Source organism: Lissotriton helveticus, chromosome 2_1 (genome assembly GCF_964261635.1).
Source record: "Lissotriton helveticus chromosome 2_1, aLisHel1.1, whole genome shotgun sequence".
Taxonomy (NCBI): Eukaryota; Metazoa; Chordata; class Amphibia; order Caudata; family Salamandridae; genus Lissotriton; species Lissotriton helveticus.
This window is the reverse complement of record NC_136059.1, coordinates 1,819,606,904-1,819,629,378: the sequence shown is the minus strand read 5'-3', so window position 1 is coordinate 1,819,629,378 and position 22,475 is coordinate 1,819,606,904.

The window sequence follows — 22,475 nt, the reverse complement described above, 5'->3', positions numbered from 1 at the left end:
TTGCGCCTCATGACTCAGTGATTTCACGATACAATCTCTTTTTGCAGCCAGATTCAACTTCCTGACTGTCTTGAGCTGACCATCCTCAGATTCATCGGGTTCCTCCAGCACTGAACTGCCGTAATCACTACCATCCATCATAGAAAGTTGGGCTGAGTATTGTTTGGCCAGGTCCTCACATGAAGACACAGAGTGCTCTGAGAGAGAGTAAAAGTCCCCAGAATCCACCTCCATATTCAATGAGCCTTGCCCAGTTTCATTCACAATCAAGCCATTGCCAGAGTCCGGGTCTGTCAGTATATATCCGATTGAGGCAGATCAATAGCAGAGTCTGTCAAATTAGCAGCCCCCTTCTGCCCACAAAAGTCGCTGGCAGAACCCATAATAGCACCTGAACCGACGGAATCGCTACTCAAAACCACGGCAGCCATTACTGTCTTTTTGCCTTTCTGCAGTATTTGCGAAGAGTGCAGGTATTTTTTTTCCACTATCAACGGCAGTAGATTTTAACTTAGTTCCTGCAAACACCTGAGCGGCGGCCCCAGGATTTTGTGCCGCCTCTAGCGGTTTTTGAATTTTAGAGCCTGCCGCATTGGTAGCGCAACTTTAAGCCGCCTTCCCCCTCACCTGCCCGGCCACACAGGCATTTTCGGCCTCCTCAACCACATTCTTGTCCTGCCCGCGCAGCTTGCTGCGGGAACCCTTCGGCGGCATCCCGTCACTCTGCAGCACTCTTCCTCGCTTTCCGAAAGCCTCTGAAACCAGCCCCAGGTGCGCCGTGAGCCGCAACACCCAGTAGCGTGGGTCCGGCAACAGCAACGCCCAATGACTAAGAACCCAGTCAGGCAAATCCGCTATGCCTAGCCGGCTCCCCGCTCTGCTCCGATATCCAATGACCACAGCACGCTGCTAAAGCCACGGCAGCCTTCAATTACGGAGAGATAGTATCCCGGTTCCCGTTTGCTAACTGCCCTCGACAAGCGATAGTGTCCACCGCTCCTTTACTCCATCCCCGGGCTCGGAGAACCAGGGCCCAGCGAGAGAGGTTCGCTCAAGCGTCCATCACAGCCACCATCTTGCCTCCGTCCACAATCGGTGGCCAAGTTTTCCTGCAAGAACGAGCTTGGCTAAAGGCATTTAGGAGTGGCCACACATACTTCTTAAGGATGCAAATGAAGCTGAAAGATCAGTTGCTAAGTGGCAAGGAGAAGCAACAGAGAAGTAGTGAAATAGTGGCATATAATAATCATGGACTATGGTTAAATAATATAGGGTGTCTGGGGGTTTCAGTGAAATTAAGTGAAAGGAAACGGGGGTGTCAATGAGCTTTTGAATATTTCACATACTATCTTTTGAGTATGACTAATGTATGTCAGTTCATATTAAGTTTTATTTTTTGAGATGATATTGGAAAAAGGTGTGGGGTAGACCACCACAGCTGCGACTCTGTGTGGCTGCCCAAATAAGAGCAGCTGGTCAAAGAGAGGAGTCCTCCTCTATGGGATAGGGGGAGCAGGATGCGGAAGGGTGGGATCGAAGTAGTTGGAACTGGGTGGGACGGGTGGGCTGCGAGGAAAAACTTTAGTAAAAACAACATGAGGATAGTGTGCATTAAAGACATTAATGACAAAATGACAAGAAACATTAAAGATAAGATTACTTTGGTTGCAATGAATAAGCAAGGGAGGAGGAAAAAATCTTTGGGGTCGACCGACTGAGATGTTTAGCCTGGAACATTACGGGATTGAATAGCAGAAACAAGCGGAGTCTAGTCTCTGAAGAATTAAGGATGTACAAAATGCATTTAGCTCTACTTTCAGAAATACATATTTCTTATAAAGACCAGAGTTTATTAAGGCAATTAGATTACGATGTAGTTGTTAGTTCAGAGCTAAATGCCTCAATACGAGGTGTCGCAATCTTAAAACATAATCAACTTAGAGCCGAGATCAGTAAAATAGCTTCAGATCAAAGTGGCAGATGGGCTATAGCACAAATTATAGTGGAAGGTTGTAAATACATATTTTGTGTTTTGTATGGCCCAAACATAGCTAGGGTTAATATTGAACTGTTGGGCTGGGAGGGAGAATGGGTGTTAATGGGTGATTTTAATTGTGTCATGAACTATGATATCGATACTACTAGATGAGGGGCCTTCCAGAGGATGCGTAAAATTCATGCTGCAATTAGAGAATGGGGTTGAATACATTCCATAAAGGATGCTTGGTGCATATTGTATCCAGACGTGCCTGGTTATACTTACTATTCAGCTGCGCATAAACTATGTTCACATGTAGACAGGGCCTGGGTATCCAATAGGATTTTAGAAACAAGTAATATGGAGATTTGCCTAAGGGTCACCTCTGACTATAATCCCATTCTCCTTTCTTTTAAAACCAAGGCAGAGAGGCGGAGCCGTCTTCCTTTCCCATTTCCTAGGTATCTATTGTCAAATACAGGTTTTATATTACAACTTAAGGCGCATTTAAAAGAATTTGCAGAAATTAATATGGACTCAGCCCCTTGTATTATGGTATGGGATGCCTGTAAGGCTAATATAAGGGGTTTCACTCAACAATTTATACTGAGACAGAGTTATGAGCGCAAGAAGGAAATGGAAAAAATTAAGACAAGGATACTGATAGTAGAGAATCAACTGGCCGAGGCATTACTACAGGGCTTGACAGAGGCAGAGGACCTGGGATATACTATGGTCGATCTCAAATCTGCCTTGAAGAATACACTTAGGGAAAAAGTCTTACAAAACTTACTAAATATCACCTATCCCAGTACGAGCGAGGGGAGAAAAAATGGAAAATCTTAGCACATAAAGTGGCAGATGATAAAGCGAAAACTGATATTAAGGCAATTGAAGGGCCTTATAATATGGTCTACGAACGCCCCATCAGATATTGGAACAATTTGCTAACTACTATAGAGAACTCTATACCCCAGAAAACCGGCATATGCCGGAGGACATTCATACATACCTGCAAACTAGCCTATTGAAACATATCAAAGATGAACAATTTAACTCATTAATTGGAGATATCACTGTAGCAGAAGTTAAACTTGCAATCTTAGTCTTACCATCAGGCAAAGCATTGGGAGAGGACTCAATCCCTTTGGAGCTATATGAAGCTTGCATGGACGAGCTAGCCCCACTGTTTAGTCAGGTAGTTAGTCATATTGGAACTGGAGGAAAGGCCCCTAACTCATGGAATGTTACACAGATCGTGTTTAAAAAAAAAAAAAAACTGCTGATGAATGTGGGTCATATCGACCCATATCACTCAGAAACACAGATGCAAAAATATTTGCAAAAATCATAGCGACTCATCTGGCACCGATAATGCCTGGCTTGGTGTCCCCACAACAACATGGGTTTATTTTAGGAAGGGATACCATGGCCCATGTAAACACGGCTGTGATAGCATTCGATGTTGCCTGGGTTAAGTCAACCGCACAAGGTATGATATTATTAGATGCTGAAAAAGCCTTTGACCGAGTGGGGTGGGACTTTCTCTGGGCCACATGACTAGCATTTGGGATTACATGCCAGTTCCTACAGTGGATACAAGCTTTGTATGATCATCCAAGCGCTAAAATTAGCTATGCAGGCTTGCAATCATCTAAGTTTTTAATATTGCGGGGTACCCGTCAAGGGTGCCCTTTGTCACCTTTATCATTTGCTTTATTAATGGAACCATTCTTGGTGGCTCTGAAAAATCAATCTCGAATAATTCCTTTTACTTCTGGCTCGACATCTCTGAAAATGACTGTATATGCAGATGACATCGCAGTATACTCAGCAGATGTGGGGGATAATTCTGGAGGCAAGGACATTCAGGGCTATCTTAGGCTACAGACTGAACACCATTAAAACTCAAATAGTGATGAATCATAAACCTTCGGCCTTAATACAAGGAGTCTGTAATGTTGCTACCTAGTTAGGGATCAGAATTTCTGCAAAATTAGATGAGATAGTTATGTTAAATTATGAGCTATTACTGAAGGAAACAGTTATCTGTTTAAAAAAGTGGCATAAGGTTCCTCTAAGTATAAGCGGGCGGATGAATCTGATAAAAATGAAGATTCTCCCCAAATTTCTTTATTTGTTTTGGTCCATCCCCTTGCGTATCAATAATTTATATTTTAAACGCCTAGATCGGATATTCAGTAGTACTATTTGGGGCTATAAAAAAGCATGACGCGCAATTGAGTTACTAAAACTTCTATTTAACCAGGGGGGCCTCGATTTTCCAGATTTCAAATTATATTTCTGGTCAGCTTCTCTTGGACACTTACGTAGTTTACTAAGCCCTAGCAATAATCTCTTCTATCGTGTTCATGCTGGGGGAAAAATCGAATATGTTTCTGTACAGAACCAATGACCCAAGTTACTATAAGCGGGTAAAATTCAAGACTGCAGAGGATAGCGTAATTATCTGGCGGACTATCCTTAATAAATGTAAAACATCGTTCTACCACCCCAAACTTCCCTTGTGGGATAATCCAGGCATTCTGATTATTGTTCATGATGAGTGGGGGAAGCGATAGTTTAATTTGGGCATAACAAATTTGGGGGACCTGTATGATTTTAGTAGGTTTCTGACATTTGATAAGCTAAAGATTTCACACAATCTCTCAGAGAATATGCGGTTTAAGCACTATCAAATTCACAATTACTTTACACGAAGCATGAAACTTACAGCTGTATTAGACTCTGACATATGGAATTGTATTTATAAGGCTAAAGATAAATCGTTGATCAGCACTGGATATAAAAGCTTTAATTCATACAAGGACGATGATTGTGTGAGATTAGTGGAGCGATGGAGTCCAAAAATGGGGGCTAATATCACAGCTAATACTATCTCGCTAGTACTTAGTGGTATATGTAGGTTGGTACACTCTTCTAACCTGAGACTATAGCAGTACAGAACTATATGTACATTATATTATACTCCTGAAAGGAAAGCAAGGTGGTCTCCAAATACTCCTACTAGCGATCGGACTAAGTGTCCAAAGTGCGATTTATTCGCAGCTGATTTGCAACATATGTTTCATCAATGTCCAGCATTATTAGAATTTTGGCGAAGGGTTACTCAAATTATGTCTCAGAAACTCAGGAGAGCTATAACGTTCACAGTATTGGATGTGTTGATGGGGGGGAAGATTGGGGGTTCTAGCCAGAAAGATCTAATAACTATTTTGTTGGCCTGTGCTAGACTAATAATAGCTTGGGTCTGGATTTCGCGGAGTCCACCACTGCCTCTGGAATGGTGGGGCCTGGTTAAAGAAATATATGATATGGAACTTGCACTCGCTAAGATAAGGGGGATCCTTTCATTGTGTAAGCTTGAAAAAATTTGGAGATCATTCATGTAAAAATGTTGTTTCTCTCGCTCTAACTTTTTTCCTTTTATTTTCTTTAACGTAAGTGTTGTCAAAATGTGCTTACTGGTGTTATGTAATTGTTTATTGTTTATTGCTACTTCCTCATGTTGATAATAGCATTTTTTTTTTAAAACAATATTTACAAATATGTTTATCAGTACCCAACTCCAATCGACCTTCCAATAACAAGTAACCTCCAAATTGCTGCCACTTATCATTGTCCTCCTTTTCACTTTTTAAATACAAATTAACATTCCTAGTTTGACTCTTATAATGAGTACGTCAACATTAAATAAAAACTTTGGGGCCGATTAGGATCCTGTTGTGGCAAGCGACCGTCCGCCATGGCGGAGGTCCAAGCACCGCCCGCCGCAATGCTAAAAATGCATGTTGTGCGTTTCAAAGCACAACATGACAGGCACCGCGTGGTGCCTGCCATGTTGTACTTTGAAACACAGGGGGGTACCATAGGTACCCCCATGTGCACCCCCACCCCCCCTTCAAAGACCGTATGCCTTTCCGTGGCAGCATTGCCGCCACCGAAAGGCATTCCCCAAAGCCCATCCTAATATGGCTGGCGGTGTCTGATAGACACCGCCATCATATTAGACCTTTTCTGCCACGGTCGCAAGGCGACCGTGGCAGAAAAGCAGCGGACGTTCTTCCTGTCCGCCGCGGACCCCCAGCCATCCTAATGTGGTGGGGGGTCATTTCAGGGAGGATAACGGACGGATTGCCCCGCCGGGTCGGCGGTGGCTACCGCCAGCCCGGCGGGGGCAATCCGTTTTTTTCCGACAAGGCACAATCTATACACATCCGTATTTCTCTTACATTGACCAGGCCGATTTTTTAAATGAATTCAACCCTGTACCTTATACGCAACACAATGCTGACCTTTCAACATAATAGACTGCATTCCTCATTTCATGAAAACACTTAAATATATGCAGCGCACTTCAACAATACCTTCCCAAACACTCATTCGAAGTACCATAATCACTAATCCCTTTACCACCATGTATTTCACCTCATCTGTCTTTTCATTCTTCACTACTCGGCAACCACTAACAGTGTTGACTTTATCCAAATGCAAAGCAGAAATCCTTTTCACATCACAGTTGAGTGTCACCATATCACTGAAATCATGCGTACATGGAGCTGTATCTTTTCCTAGTAGTGCACACAAATAGATATATACCACTGTTAAATAGTTATCAAAACTTCCGATGCATAACACGTGTACAAATACATATAGAGAGGGACGTGTCATTCTCCTGGCAGTGGGAGTAAAGGCTGCAGCGGTAGATCCTACTAGCGATCGGACTAAGTGTCCAAAGTGCGATTTATTCGCAGAAGATTTGCAACATATGTTTCATCAATGTCCAGCATTATTAGATTTTTGGCGAAGGGTTACCCAAATTATGTCTCAGAAACTCAGGAGAGCTATAACGTTCACAGTATTGGATGTGTTGATGGGGGGGGGCAGAATGGGGGTTCTAGCCAGAAAGATCTAATAACTATTTTGTTGGCCTGTCCTAGACTAATAATAGCTTGGGTCTGGATTTCGCAGAGTCCACCACTGCCTCTGGAATGGTGGGGCCTGGTTAAAGAAATATATGATATGGAACTTGCACTCGCTAAGATGAGGGGGATCCTTTCATTGTGTAAGCCTGAAAAAATTTGGGGATCATTCATGTAAAAATGTTGTTTCTCTCGCTCTAACTTTTTTCCTTTTATTTTCTTTAACGTAAGTGTGCCATCAAAATGTGCTTACTGGTGTTATGTAATTGTTTATTGTTTACGGAGTACTCCATGATACGTGATTGATAAATAGGCAACTCGGTCAGCAACTCGGGCCTGCGCTCACCCATGATGGAGGTAAAAATGCCCCACGCTCTGCCCCAAGTACCAATGTTTTCGTCAACCTTAAAGGCGGCCATTTTTGCGCGCCAAACACTCGGATGCATGAGCTCCTTTTGGCTCTTAACATGCTCCATCTCGTAATGGTCGGTAAGCAAAGAAAAAATATTAACATACTTATTCGCCCAAATCTTTTCCTTAATTTCCAGTGGAACATGCTGAGCCACCTTCTCCCTTCCTGAAGGTACGGACCCTTCCCCCGCGATCGGCAATGGCCGCTTACCTGAACCAGAAGCTGCATTTGCCGCCAAAACTGGGCCCGTTGCATTTTCTGCCGCCGTAACTGGCGGGGTAACAGAAGCTGGTGTTTTCGCAGCCTCCCTAGATTCCCGCAGTTGTCTCATTACTGCCCGGGCGTCGTCAGCCGTGGTGCCCTCGTTATCTTTTCCCAACCACGCTGCCAATTGTGCCGCTAACTCGGGAGGCATATCTTCTCTGGTCACGGGGGTGACCACCACGGGGATCGGATTCCCCCCCTTCGGCACCGGGGTTGGCTCCTCAAGTGGGGTATCAGGGACCGGAGTTTCACCCCCAAGCGCCCCCTTTCTGGACCTCTTGCCTCTCCCACCGGGGACTACTCCCGGCAAAGGCCGTTTCGGTCCTCCCTCCCCGTTCTTAGCCGCCATCTGCTTCTTCAAATCGGCTACCTCCTTCATGAGCATGCGGAGCATCTGATCGGTACTGACCCGCTTTTTGACTTTCTTAGGCATTCCCAGACGGGATATCTGTAAAACAAAGAGAAAGATTACAACGCTCAAAATTGGCTCTTCGTTCCGTCCTGAGCTCACGTGCAGTGGGGAGGTGCAGCTTCAGAGCACAGGAACAAGAGGATGTTTCTTGGCTTGTTGCTTCTTTTATCCGTCTTCGGGGCGGGCGTCAACCCGCCCCCGCCCGCCACCGAGGGCGTGGCCGAGTGCGTCAGTGTCTAGGACAACCCACTCCAGGGCGGGAAAAGGCGCGCCCCGGCTACGCCGCTTCGGGCATACCAGCCGAGACTCGCCTCCCGCCCAAGATGGCTTCCCGGGGGGATCGAGGTACTCCACCATAAGTTCGGGGGGACCGAATGGTCGCCCCTTTCCATTCTGTTCATTATTTAGATGTTCTTCTAAGTATTCCAAAGTAGTATTCTCCTGTTGTGCTTGTTGCATTGCAATTTCTACTTCATAAATGGCGATTGCTGCTTCATTTTAGATTATTGGTTGTCCGAGTGTATCTTGACTAGCTGGATCAGAACTTTGACTATCTTGAGGACTGCTGTTAACTATTTCAGCTGTAATAGTCTTTTCTTGCTCAATTTCATCATTTAACATTTGTAAATATGTAGGGAAAATTGTACATGCAATGCTAACCTTTGCATGCATTAAAAGAATCTTCATAGCAGTCGAAATGTACAAGCAATTCAGTTTCGCTACGCAATGGCTTGAATAGTTGCAGAAGTGCTAAATTGAAACATTCTCTCATCTGGAGTTTCGCAACTGAGTTTTCTGTGGTTCATAAGATTTCCTTTGGCATGTTTTAATATACAACCATCACATTCAATTACTGCATATTTTCCTTGTTTTGATTTCTGTGAAACATTTCTTTAAAAGATGAAATGTTGAAGTATTTCATACAGACATAGCTCTTCCAGAAGTGGACTCATTTTGGGATAGTATGTATCCAACATATTCGTTTTAAGACTTTCTGTACTTTCTGGTTCATACACTGCTAAGTATTCCATTTCTTCTAATGTTTTCAACACTCTATTTCATGGGCAGGCAAGATATAAACTTACCCAAATGATTCCTCATGACTTTGAATATAAACTGGAAGAGCACAAGCGATCTGAACATTCAAAGGATCCACTTTCCGTGTGGGAAAGCATTTTCAAGCTAAAGCTGTACAATTTTTTGCTAAGGCTCTTCTCTTGTGAAATGTGTTCCCACATTTCTTTCATTTCCGTCTTTTCTGGTTTCGTTATATATGATGTAACATAGCATGCAGCGACGATTGAGTTATCTGCAACATATCGAATGTTCATGTTTGCATTCCACATTTTCAAAATAACTGGATTGTAATCATTAATATACGTTGACTTTTCTGTTCTTTTTTAAGTTGTACGTATTCTTCGGAGATTTCTGAGTCATTCTATGCCATCCAGCAGACATAAAAAAAGTATTCTTCCTTTGGAAATTACTGGACGTGGGAATCCAAACCGACACTTGGTATAAAATTTTCCTTTAGACTTGTATTTTCGTCAACAGTACTTTCCACAACATTCATTTTGGAAACGTAAAACTTGTTGTGTTAAGCTTTTTTCTCCTCCCTCTCTTGGAATCTAACAGGTAACATACTGTTCGAAGAATACTGTTTCATCAGTATCCTTTCCAAATTTCGGAGCATTCCTTATCCATAATAGCATGTGTATATGTGGAGCACCTCTAGTTTGATACTCTTTTTGCCCAAGAAGATCAATAACTTCTCCAAAAGGACAAATATTTTATTGCAGATAAAAGACATCATAGCTTGAAACCTATGATTAAAATACATGCACACAGTTACAGGATCCAATGAACACAGTTCTCAAGGTGTCTTCATTTCAATATTTTTTTTAGATTGGAATCTGCTTCTCGTAGAAATTCAAGTAAATCTTCCCATGCATACTCCACACAGCTAGGTGTTACAAACCATGTTGGTGTACCTAAGTTTCTAAACATACACTTGAGTTCACCATGACAACAACACCAATACTCATTGGTTCCACGTTGACATGCCATCAAATTAATTAACTGTGCTTCTAAATTTTAAACTGTTCATTCAACTCTATCCATGCATTATTTGGCTGAAACAAGTAATTGATGAACTCCTGTTTTAAGTATGTGGTTCACTGCATATGAAAGAGAAGACAAATCACTTTCAGACAAAAGGTGAAATATATATGGAATGCACTTTCGAAATCTAGGATCTTTAGAGTATAATCTTGTTGAGCGATATTCTGAAGCTGGAATCCATACAGGTCGCTCATCAAATCGTCCACCTTGTCCGGTGGGGAACAGCTATGGAAAACAACAAGCTTCCAAGCTTTTCTCCCAGACATTTGAAATAACTCAATGCTGTTTTCTATTACTTCTTTTGAATGTAGAGGACATATTGTGTAATGTTCATGAATCTCCACACTCCTCTACTTGTCCACTTTCTCTATTTGACCACTTGAAATTTCTGATTCATCTTCTAAACGAATTACTTGTTCATCAATATTTACAGTTTTATAATAAATATTGTTCTATACAACATATAACATATCCTTTTCAAGATTATTAACATATACAAACTCTTGCCATATTTCCGGCCTCTGTTTCAATATTTTTCTTAAAATTGAAAGGTAAGTACACAACTCTTCCTTTCAGACCTCTTTGTAAGTCTCTTGGTGGCAGTTGACCTATTTTAGGCTCCATGCGAATTATAGCTTGAAACGGGTGAACAGATTGAATAAGAACTGACTCATATGTAATCAAATCTGCCAGTTCCTCTGGAATAGATACTAATTCTAAGTTGTTATATACTCCTCTAGATGGCATTTTGTTCTCTTCTAAATTGTTATAACAATATTTAATCTTCTGGTGGGGAGGCAAGATGGCGGAGTGAAGCCGCTGGGGAGCGCAGCATAGTGGAGGCTCTCACACCACGTCAGAAAACTGGAGTGCTTTATGCGAACTTCACAATTTAATGCTTAGAAATGCTCAAAAACTGAAAAACTGAAACCTGAAAAGAGGAAAGTAAAGGGAAAACTCTGACCTGCACCCAGGTGGATGCGGTGGCTTCTTGGGATTTGACTCAGACGGCTGCTGCGGGGGGTGTGGCTGCACTTGTGGAGACCGACCAGTCAGTCTACGGTCGGCTGCTCAGCTCTGTTGTTTGGAGTTACACTCGCCATGATCCCAGCCTCTGAGGCTACCGCAGAGACTATGGAGGCCACAACTCGGCAGAACATGGTGCCAAAAACTGCCCGAGAAGTACTTGCACTGTCAGAAATGCCGCCACCGTCATTGGAGAAGCAGGTACGCTTAATGGAGGGGGGGCAGTGGAGAAAATGTCCAGACTGCTCAGACTGCCCAGACTGCGCAGACTATTAGCAAGCCACTAGCCCGTATGTTACAGACAGGGAGAGGGGCAGGGGCAGAGCTTTTTGTGAACAATTTTGGGGAGGATTCTATACTGAGGTCCTGTTGGCAACAATCCCTCTCTGCAACACTGTCGCCTTGGATATTGGTACGGATTCTGCTTGTGCTGGCTCGACTCCGGAAACAACTTCCCCAAAGGACACTATAGATTCAGGGGGCTGGAAGGGTCAGAAGGTCGTTGCTGTGGCAGAGTCTGATAGCCCCCAATGGCTGGTTTGGGGGATGGGTCAGGGGGTGCCCCTGTTATTCTTGAAACTCCGGGCAGAAACGCGGCTAATTCAAATGATCGTTCTCATATTCATCATATACCTAGCCACATAGACAGACTGAACAGAGGAGTCTGTTCTACAATCACTATACACTAAGAGCTGTTGAGGTGGCAGAACTGGGTGCAAAGGTTTGTGCGGCTATAGAGGTTATGTCAGAGGAGGCATATGCGGGGGATGAAACAGGCTCGAATGAGGACTATGAGGACTTAAGAGGAACTGTTACTCAAACCCCTACTGATAATGGTAAACCAAATGGGGGTAAATAAGGCAGAGGGAAGCCTAAAAACAAAGCTAAAAAGCCAAATGGGGGAAAAATACTATAACCCCCACACGGCAAAGCTATTTCTGACAATAGTCCTCTACGGAGATGGGTCCAGGCAAAGGGCGGCGTTAAGTCTATGGAGCTACGACTTTCAGGTACTAGCCCTACAGATGGCTCTACGGTTTGGAGCTTAGTGAAGGCTCATCCCCCCCATAGGAATAAGTGACAGTGTTAAGCTGGTTAAGCTGTTAAGCTGGTTCTCCTAGATGGGGATCAACCTTCAGCTTCAGTTTCTAGCATGGCTCAAAGCACGGAAAACAATAATTCACCACATATAACCACACAATTAACTGATAGAGTCACGGACAGTCGGGAAGATGAGGCATTCTCTTTGTCTCTGATCCTACAAGCTTTAACTGAGCAAAGACAAGAAGCTCAACAACACTATCAGCAGGCATGTGAAGATAGTAGTAAAACGCAATACGCCTTGCAGGAGATGGCAGGGAAACTTGAAGGATTATCTCAAGAGATCACTGAACTGCAGCAGAGAGTTGCGGGCACGGAAGAACTAGTGGCCTCCACAGAGGTTTTGATGAAGAAACATGATGCCCAGATCTCTAGTATGCAGGACAAGCTGAAAGAGTTGGAAAATCGGCATCGGAAGCAAACTCTTAAATTTTTGGGAATCCCTGAAGGGGCAGAAGGGGCCGTTCCAAGGGCTTATTTAGTTCAACTTTTCCAAACGGCATTCCCCGACCTCTCCGACTGGGACTGGTACTTGCAGTTAAAAAGGGTCCACAGATCACCATTAGATTAGAGGAATAAGAGAGGTCAATATCCTTGGCCATTCTTGATCTATTTTGGTAATTTTTTACTGTCAGGCTGTTTCATTGAAGGACCGACCCAACACTCCAGTCTCAATAAAATCTGTCAGTGTCTTTGTTAGGTTGGACCTGGGCAAAATCACAATGGAAAAGCGCTAATAATTCTGACAGTTTATTGATCCAATTAAACCTCTTAGTGGCCAAGTTTTCCTTTTTTTATTTTTTTATTTATATATTCACAGCAACAAGATTACAAAAATCCTTATATAATTCATAATACCAATGATACAAACATACATACAAAATACATACAAAAATTCATTAAAAAAACATAAGAAAAGAAAAGGCAGCTTAGATCATTAAACATTAGTCACAAAACAGAGGGGAAGAGAGAAAGAAAGAAAAAAAAAAATAATAAAAGTAGCGAATATACAGCTGAGACACAATTCATTCAATTTTTAAGATCAGACCTCATAATAATTACGAAAAGCTCCCCAAATATTTATACCCATCTGTCGCTTCCTAAGACTTTTAACCGAAAATAAACCCCATTCCAATTTATATAAATTATACATTTTTGCTCGCCAAAGGTCAAAGGCCAGCGGCTTTTCCTGCAGCCATTCCGCTGCGATGCACAAGCGAGTAACAGTCATTGTGAAAAAAACAGATGTCGATGTTGATACAATTCGTTCATAGAGCTATTTACAGAAATCATCCCCAATAACATCATAGCAGGGGTAAGGGTCAGAGGTAGGTTAATAACCATGGACAAAAACTTTTCTATATCTACAATGTATCTATACAGTTTATCACATCTAAAGAAAATATGAACACTATTCGTGTTGTCTTCCCCACATCGAAAACATTTCCCGTCATAACCACCCCCCCCCATTTAGCCATCCGCGCAGGGGTATAATATAAATCAAATAAGGTCTTAAAGAATTGAACTTTCAAATTTGCTGACATTAATGATTCTCTAGACATCACAATGAGATCTTCAATCACAATATCTGTTTCTTCCATCACTTCGGACAATTTACACTTATGTTTTTCAAGATCATCTGGTCTGTCCGAAAGCAATCGTTGATATAAAACTCCAATTTTAACCCGCCCTCTGACCCCTTCTACCACAGCATTAGATCGCATATCGACGTTAGTCCGAGATAAAAAATCTCTTATTTGGAAATTTTTAAAAAAATGTGTTTTGGGTAAACCATATTGTAAAATTAACTCATCAAAAGATTATATAACCCAGTAACAGAATACAAATCGCCTAGACATCTAACGCTCTTCCTTTTCTAGCTTTGCGCGATATTATCCCCAAATATTCCTGGCAAAAGCTTGAACGAATTAAAGGGAGTGTAATGTGAGATCTTCCCCATTAAATTCAATTTACAGATCAATTTCCACACTTTAAATGCACTAATCAGGACTTTAAATCATGTTTGTTTATAGTACCTGCCATCCAGTTCCATAAATAAACACTGTTTGGCAATAGGGCCTAATAAAATTTCAAAAATAGTTTGGGCCGTGGTGCTATTGACACCTCCCTCCCCAATAATTAACACCCGCATTTTCAAGAGAAAACAAGTAACAAAATAAAGTGTAAAATCGGGTACCGCTAGGCCCCCTCTGTCAAGTGGCAAAGTCATGAATCTCATCGCCCGCCTAGGTCTCCCCGGGCTGCATATAAATTTTCCACAAATTGATTGTAAATATTGTAATCTAAACTTCGAGACTTCCAAAGGTATTGACCGGAATAAGTAGAGAACCTTGGGAAGTATATTCATTTTGACAATATTGCAGCGACCAAATATTGTAAAATACAAGTGATCCCACCTATCCAAGGAAGCTTTAACTTTATAAATAAGCAGATTCCCGTTTACATCCATAAGTTCAGACATAGAAGCTCGAATTTGTATCCCCAGATAGGTCACCTCTTTGACTACCCACCCATCCCTCCATAATACACTATCAGAACATAAAATTTGCATTTTTTACTCATTGCGTTTATAACCCGAGATCCTACTGAATTCTTTAGCTAACCGCTCTATCTCTTTATTCGCAAGAGAGGGTTTATCTGTGACTACAGCTATGTCGTCAGCATAGGCAAAAACAGAAAAATTATAATCAAAAACCCGAAACGGAGGGATGGAAACATTATGAGACAATTGTTCTATAAAAGCATTGAAATATAAGGCAAACAAAAGAGGGGAGCACGGGCACCCCTGCCGAGTGCCTCTAGTTATATTCACATCATCCGATAACAATCCCATTACCGATATCTTGGCAGTAGGGGCCATGTATAGCGCCTGAAGTGCTACAATGAATTTCTTGCCAAAACCAATTCTATCCATCGGCTGCCACATGTACTCCTACTGAACGCGATCAAACGCTTTCTCTGCGTCCAATAAAATCAACGCCAAATCCCTTTTTCCTATCCCTGCAATATCGTACAGTGTTACTACTTTATTCACATGATCCACCGTACCCCGTTTCGGAATAAAACCATGTTGATTTAATGAGACCAAAGGTGTGATAACTTTCGACAATCGTTTGGCCAAGATTTTAGAGCATATTTTATTATCACTGTTCAGTAAAGAAATTGGACGATATGATCCCACTAAATCAGGAGGTTTACCCTTCTTACAGAATACTGCAGTCGTAGCATCTGACCATGATTTAGGTGGATGTCCTAGTTGTGCCAATTGTAGTATTTTTAACGTTTCGTCTTTAACTATGCTAAAAAACAGCCGATAAACTTCCAGTGGAATCCTGTCTGGTCCTGCCGCTTTCCCTGACGCCTGACTTTTAACTGCATTTTCTAATTCTATCATACACATATGGGGTCTAATTGTTTCAATCCTTCATCAAATATTACTCTCTGATCCCCCTCAGATCTCCTCAGCTGAGTATAGAGACTAGAATAAAACTGTTGAGAAATAGAAAGTATCTGCTGTGGGTCAGAGTGCGACACCCCATTCAAATCCCTTAATGCATGAATATTTCGAGCCGATTCCTTCATTTGAAGTCGTACAGTCAGCCGTTTCTCAATAGTTTCCCCAAATTCATGACTTTGCGGCTTAAATACCTGGTATTTCCTAGCGTTCTCGGCACTCCAAAATCCAAAATACAAGAACATTAGCTCGGTATTTAGCAACATTATTCTCTAGGCCAGAAATATCATTCATACCTAATGCGATCCCTCTAGTTAAAGAGCCTTCCGCCTCTATCAATGCCTCATAGTGTCTTGCTAGCTCAACCTTAAGTTTCTTTTGCTGCCATAAACTAAAACTAAGACATTCCCCCCGAAAGCAGGCCTTGAATGTGTCCCAAACTATGCTAGCGGGTGCTGAACCATTGTTATTTCCAAAAAAGCCTTTAATCCAGTTACACATATATTCCTTAAACTCATCATTTAAAAATAATTTCCGATCAAATGTGAAATTATTGGGTTTAGGCCTGCTCCTAGCTAAGGCCAGTTCAAGAACAATAGGAGCATGATCAGAGGAAATCCTTGGGTGTACATGAATTGATGCACCCCCTAGTACTGAAATAGATGCAAACAAGTAATCTAATCTTACAAATTTTTTGTGTGGGTGTGAGTAAAATGTAAAGCCGCTAACTTCACCCCTCATTTTGCCCCAAACATCAACCAAACCATGATCACAAATTAAATTATAAAATGCTTTAAAAACGTTGGGCTTTCGTCCACTGTATTTATCAGGGCCATCCTGTAAAGCTTGATTAGTCAAATTAATATTCATATCGCCACAGATAATCACTGGTTGCGGCCATGCAGCTAGTTCAGCATTTAATTCAACTAAAATCCCCACATCATCAATGATTTGCACCAAGAAGTAACAACATTTCGTCCGGCAAGAATAGCTACACCTCGAATCATGCTAGTTTGGCCAGATGCAGATATTAAAGAAAATCCCAGTTCACTCAAAATGCCTCTCTTGGCCCATGGAATATGGGTTTCCTGTATACATAGTAAGTCTGGCTGAATGTATTGTAATTCTGCAGCTACTTTTTGTCGTTGTAGAACATTGTAAGACCTGATACATTCAGCGAACAAATTTTAATTCCATTGGTTAACATTACAAATTGTTAAATACTTGTCACAATAAAGTCTTCCTATGCGAAAAAAACTAAGCTGCCCTTTAACACTAACAAAGCTATATTTCTCTTGTATCCTAAGACTTGACCCTATTCTTGTCGCCGTGAAATTATTCCCTTTTTAGTCCCCCTTAGTGCTACCCACACCCCCTAAACCCCCTTACTCTCCCCCCCTCGTGCCCACCACCCACCCACCTTTAACCCCCTTAGAACCCCCACCCCCTTTAATGAGGCTTTAGGTCTGATAGTCCTTTAGATGCGAGCCTTACCGCAGCCCCTTGCCTTCCCCTGCCGAGTCCTTAACAAACCTACTCACAACATTTTGAAAAAAAATAAAGAGTAACTTGGAGCACAAAAAGCAGAGTACCTAACCTTATCATTACAGTTGATATATACATAAACACATATACTACCAAATCACCATATTAGCCTTTATAAGTACCTTAGCTATATAGAACGTACAAATTCTGTCGCTGGAGCAATGCTAGTAAAAAAATCGTGTTTGATCCTTAAACACTATCTTCAGCTTGGCTGGAAACATTAGAAAAGCAGTAGCCCCCTTCGACTGCAACTCCGAAATTAATTGGCGAAATTGCTATCGAAACTCCACCGGCCGTTGACACAGATCGGGGCGGACAAAAATTTCTACATCCCCAGCCTTCCCCTTCTTAGCAGGCCTAGCAAGCTTAAACACTTCCTCCCATGCCAGAAAGCTATTGAATGATACCAGCATTGCTCTAGGTTTGGTTTCCTGACCTGGCCTCAACCGAATCTTAAAGGGAAATCTGTGTGCAGGTTCTATTTCACGACCCCAGTCCGATTGGGTAAAGCCAGGGAAAGCTTTTTTAAACAAATCCACAATGATCCCCCTTGGATCTTGCCCTTCTTTCCCCTCCGGGATCTGAAGAACCCTCAGGTTATTGCGACGAGCGCGATTCTCGATGTCTGCTAGCTTCCAAATCATGTCCTCTTTCGTAGCCAAGCTTGTGTTGTGCAAATTCGTCTTCCAGTGTAGATACCCTTGCAATACAAAGTCTCCATGCAATTTGACCAGTCGTCTGACTAAGTTTTGCAGCTTCCGACATGAATTTTGTGCCCTCTGGCTCTCTTCCCTTGTTTCATCTCTAAGTTGCATAATGGATAGATAGATTAACGCTAGGGAAACCTCCTCCTCTTCAGCCCCCTCAAAGTCCATTTGCGCCTCATGACTCAGTGATTTCACGATACAATCTCTTTTTGCAGCCAGATTCAACTTCCTGACTGTCTTGAGCTGACCATCCTCAGATTCATCGGGTTCCTCCAGCACTGAACTGCCGTAATCACTACCATCCATCATAGAAAGTTGGGCTGAGTATTGTTTGGCCAGGTCCTCACATGAAGACACAGAGTGCTCTGAGAGAGAGTAAAAGTCCCCAGAATCCACCTCCATATTCAATGAGCCTTGCCCAGTTTCATTCACAATCAAGCCATTGCCAGAGTCCGGGTCTGTCAGTATATATCCGATTGAGGCAGATCAATAGCAGAGTCTGTCAAATTAGCAGCCCCCTTCTGCCCACAAAAGTCGCTGGCAGAACCCATAATAGCACCTGAACCGACGGAATCGCTACTCAAAACCACGGCAGCCATTACTGTCTTTTTGCCTTTCTGCAGTATTTGCGAAGAGTGCAGGTATTTTTTTTCCACTATCAACGGCAGTAGATTTTAACTTAGTTCCTGCAAACACCTGAGCGGCGGCCCCAGGATTTTGTGCCGCCTCTAGCGGTTTTTGAATTTTAGAGCCTGCCGCATTGGTAGCGCAACTTTAAGCCGCCTTCCCCCTCACCTGCCCGGCCACACAGGCATTTTCGGCCTCCTCAACCACATTCTTGTCCTGCCCGCGCAGCTTGCTGCGGGAACCCTTCGGCGGCATCCCGTCACTCTGCAGCACTCTTCCTCGCTTTCCGAAAGCCTCTGAAACCAGCCCCAGGTGCGCCGTGAGCCGCAACACCCAGTAGCGTGGGTCCGGCAACAGCAACGCCCAATGACTAAGAACCCAGTCAGGCAAATCCGCTATGCCTAGCCGGCTCCCCGCTCTGCTCCGATATCCAATGACCACAGCACGCTGCTAAAGCCACGGCAGCCTTCAATTACGGAGAGATAGTATCCCGGTTCCCGTTTGCTAACTGCCCTCGACAAGCGATAGTGTCCACCGCTCCTTTACTCCATCCCCGGGCTCGGAGAACCAGGGCCCAGCGAGAGAGGTTCGCTCAAGCGTCCATCACAGCCACCATCTTGCCTCCGTCCACAATCGGTGGCCAAGTTTTCCTGCAAGAACGAGCTTGGCTAAAGGCATTTAGGAGTGGCCACACATACTTCTTAAGGATGCAAATGAAGCTGAAAGATCAGTTGCTAAGTGGCAAGGAGAAGCAACAGAGAAGTAGTGAAATAGTGGCATATAATAATCATGGACTATGGTTAAATAATATAGGGTGTCTGGGGGTTTCAGTGAAATTAAGTGAAAGGAAACGGGGGTGTCAATGAGCTTTTGAATATTTCACATACTATCTTTTGAGTATGACTAATGTATGTCAGTTCATATTAAGTTTTATTTTTTGAGATGATATTGGAAAAAGGTGTGGGGTAGACCACCACAGCTGCGACTCTGTGTGGCTGCCCAAATAAGAGCAGCTGGTCAAAGAGAGGAGTCCTCCTCTATGGGATAGGGGGAGCAGGATGCGGAAGGGTGGGATCGAAGTAGTTGGAACTGGGTGGGACGGGTGGGCTGCGAGGAAAAACTTTAGTAAAAACAACATGAGGATAGTGTGCATTAAAGACATTAATGACAAAATGACAAGAAACATTAAAGATAAGATTACTTTGGTTGCAATGAATAAGCAAGGGAGGAGGAAAAAATCTTTGGGGTCGACCGACTGAGATGTTTAGCCTGGAACATTACGGGATTGAATAGCAGAAACAAGCGGAGTCTAGTCTCTGAAGAATTAAGGATGTACAAAATGCATTTAGCTCTACTTTCAGAAATACATATTTCTTATAAAGACCGGAGTTTATTAAGGCAATTAGATTACGATGTAGTTGTTAGTTCAGAGCTAAATGCCTCAATACGAGGTGTCGCAATCTTAAAACATAATCAACTTAGAGCCGAGATCAGTAAAATAGCTTCAGATCAAAGTGGCAGATGGGCTATAGCACAAATTATAGTGGAAGGTTGTAAATACATATTTTGTGTTTTGTATGGCCCAAACATAGCTAGGGTTAATATTGAACTGTTGGGCTGGGAGGGAGAATGGGTGTTAATGGGTGATTTTAATTGTGTCATGAACTAGGATATCGATACTACTAGATGAGGGGCCTTCCAGAGGATGCGTAAAATTCATGCTGCAATTAGAGAATGGGGTTGAATACATTCCATAAAGGATGCTTGGTGCATATTGTATCCAGACGTGCCTGGTTATACTTACTATTCAGCTGCGCATAAACTATGTTCACATGTAGACAGGGCCTGGGTATCCAATAGGATTTTAGAAACAAGTAATATGGAGATTTGCCTAAGGGTCACCTCTGACTATAATCCCATTCTCCTTTCTTTTAAAACCAAGGCAGAGAGGCGGAGCCGTCTTCCTTTCCCATTTCCTAGGTATCTATTGTCAAATACAGGTTTTATATTACAACTTAAGGCGCATTTAAAAGAATTTGCAGAAATTAATATGGACTCAGCCCCTTGTATTATGGTATGGGATGCCTGTAAGGCTAATATAAGGGGTTTCACTCAACAATTTATACTGAGACAGAGTTATGAGCGCAAGAAGGAAATGGAAAAAATTAAGACAAGGATACTGATAGTAGAGAATCAACTGGCCGAGGCATTACTACAGGGCTTGACAGAGGCAGAGGACCTGGGATATACTATGGTCGATCTCAAATCTGCCTTGAAGAATACACTTAGGGAAAAAGTCTTACAAAACTTACTAAATATCACCTATCCCAGTACGAGCGAGGGGAGAAAATAGGGAAAATCTTAGCACATAAAGTGGCAGATGATAAAGCGAAAACTGATATTAAGGCAATTGAAGGGCCTTATAATATGGTCTACGAACGCCCCATCAGATATTGGAACAATTTGCTAACTACTATAGAGAACTCTATACCCCAGAAAACCGGCATATGCCGGAGGACATTCATACATACCTGCAAACTAGCCTATTGAAACATATCAAAGATGAACAATTTAACTCATTAATTGGAGATATCACTGTAGCAGAAGTTAAACTTGCAATCTTAGTCTTACCATCAGGCAAAGCATTGGGAGAGGACTCAATCCCTTTGGAGCTATATGAAGCTTGCATGGACGAGCTAGCCCCACTGTTTAGTCAGGTAGTTAGTCATATTGGAACTGGAGGAAAGGCCCCTAACTCATGGAATGTTACACAGATCGTGTTTAAAAAAAAAAAAAAACTGCTGATGAATGTGGGTCATATCGACCCATATCACTCAGAAACACAGATGCAAAAATATTTGCAAAAATCATAGCGACTCATCTGGCACCGATAATGCCTGGCTTGGTGTCCCCACAACAACATGGGTTTATTTTAGGAAGGGATACCATGGCCCATGTAAACACGGCTGTGATAGCATTCGATGTTGCCTGGGTTAAGTCAACCGCACAAGGTATGATATTATTAGATGCTGAAAAAGCCTTTGACCGAGTGGGGTGGGACTTTCTCTGGGCCACATGACTAGCATTTGGGATTACAGGCCAGTTCCTACAGTGGATACAAGCTTTGTATGATCATCCAAGCGCTAAAATTAGCTATGCAGGCTTGCAATCATCTAAGTTTTTAATATTGCGGGGTACCCGTCAAGGGTGCCCTTTGTCACCTTTATCATTTGCTTTATTAATGGAACCATTCTTGGTGGCTCTGAAAAATCAATCTCGAATAATTCCTTTTACTTCTGGCTCGACATCTCTGAAAATGACTGTATATGCAGATGACATCGCAGTATACTCAGCAGATGTGGGGGATAATTCTGGAGGCAAGGACATTCAGGGCTATCTTAGGCTACAGACTGAACACCATTAAAACTCAAATAGTGATGAATCATAAACCTTCGGCCTTAATACAAGGAGTCTGTAATGTTGCTACCTAGTTAGGGATCAGAATTTCTGCAAAATTAGATGAGATAGTTATGTTAAATTATGAGCTATTACTGAAGGAAACAGTTATCTGTTTAAAAAAGTGGCATAAGGTTCCTCTAAGTATAAGCGGGCGGATGAATCTGATAAAAATGAAGATTCTCCCCAAATTTCTTTATTTGTTTTGGTCCATCCCCTTGCGTATCAATAATTTATATTTTAAACGCCTAGATCGGATATTCAGTAGTACTATTTGGGGCTATAAAAAAGCATGACGCGCAATTGAGTTACTAAAACTTCTATTTAACCAGGGGGGCCTCGATTTTCCAGATTTCAAATTATATTTCTGGTCAGCTTCTCTTGGACACTTACGTAGTTTACTAAGCC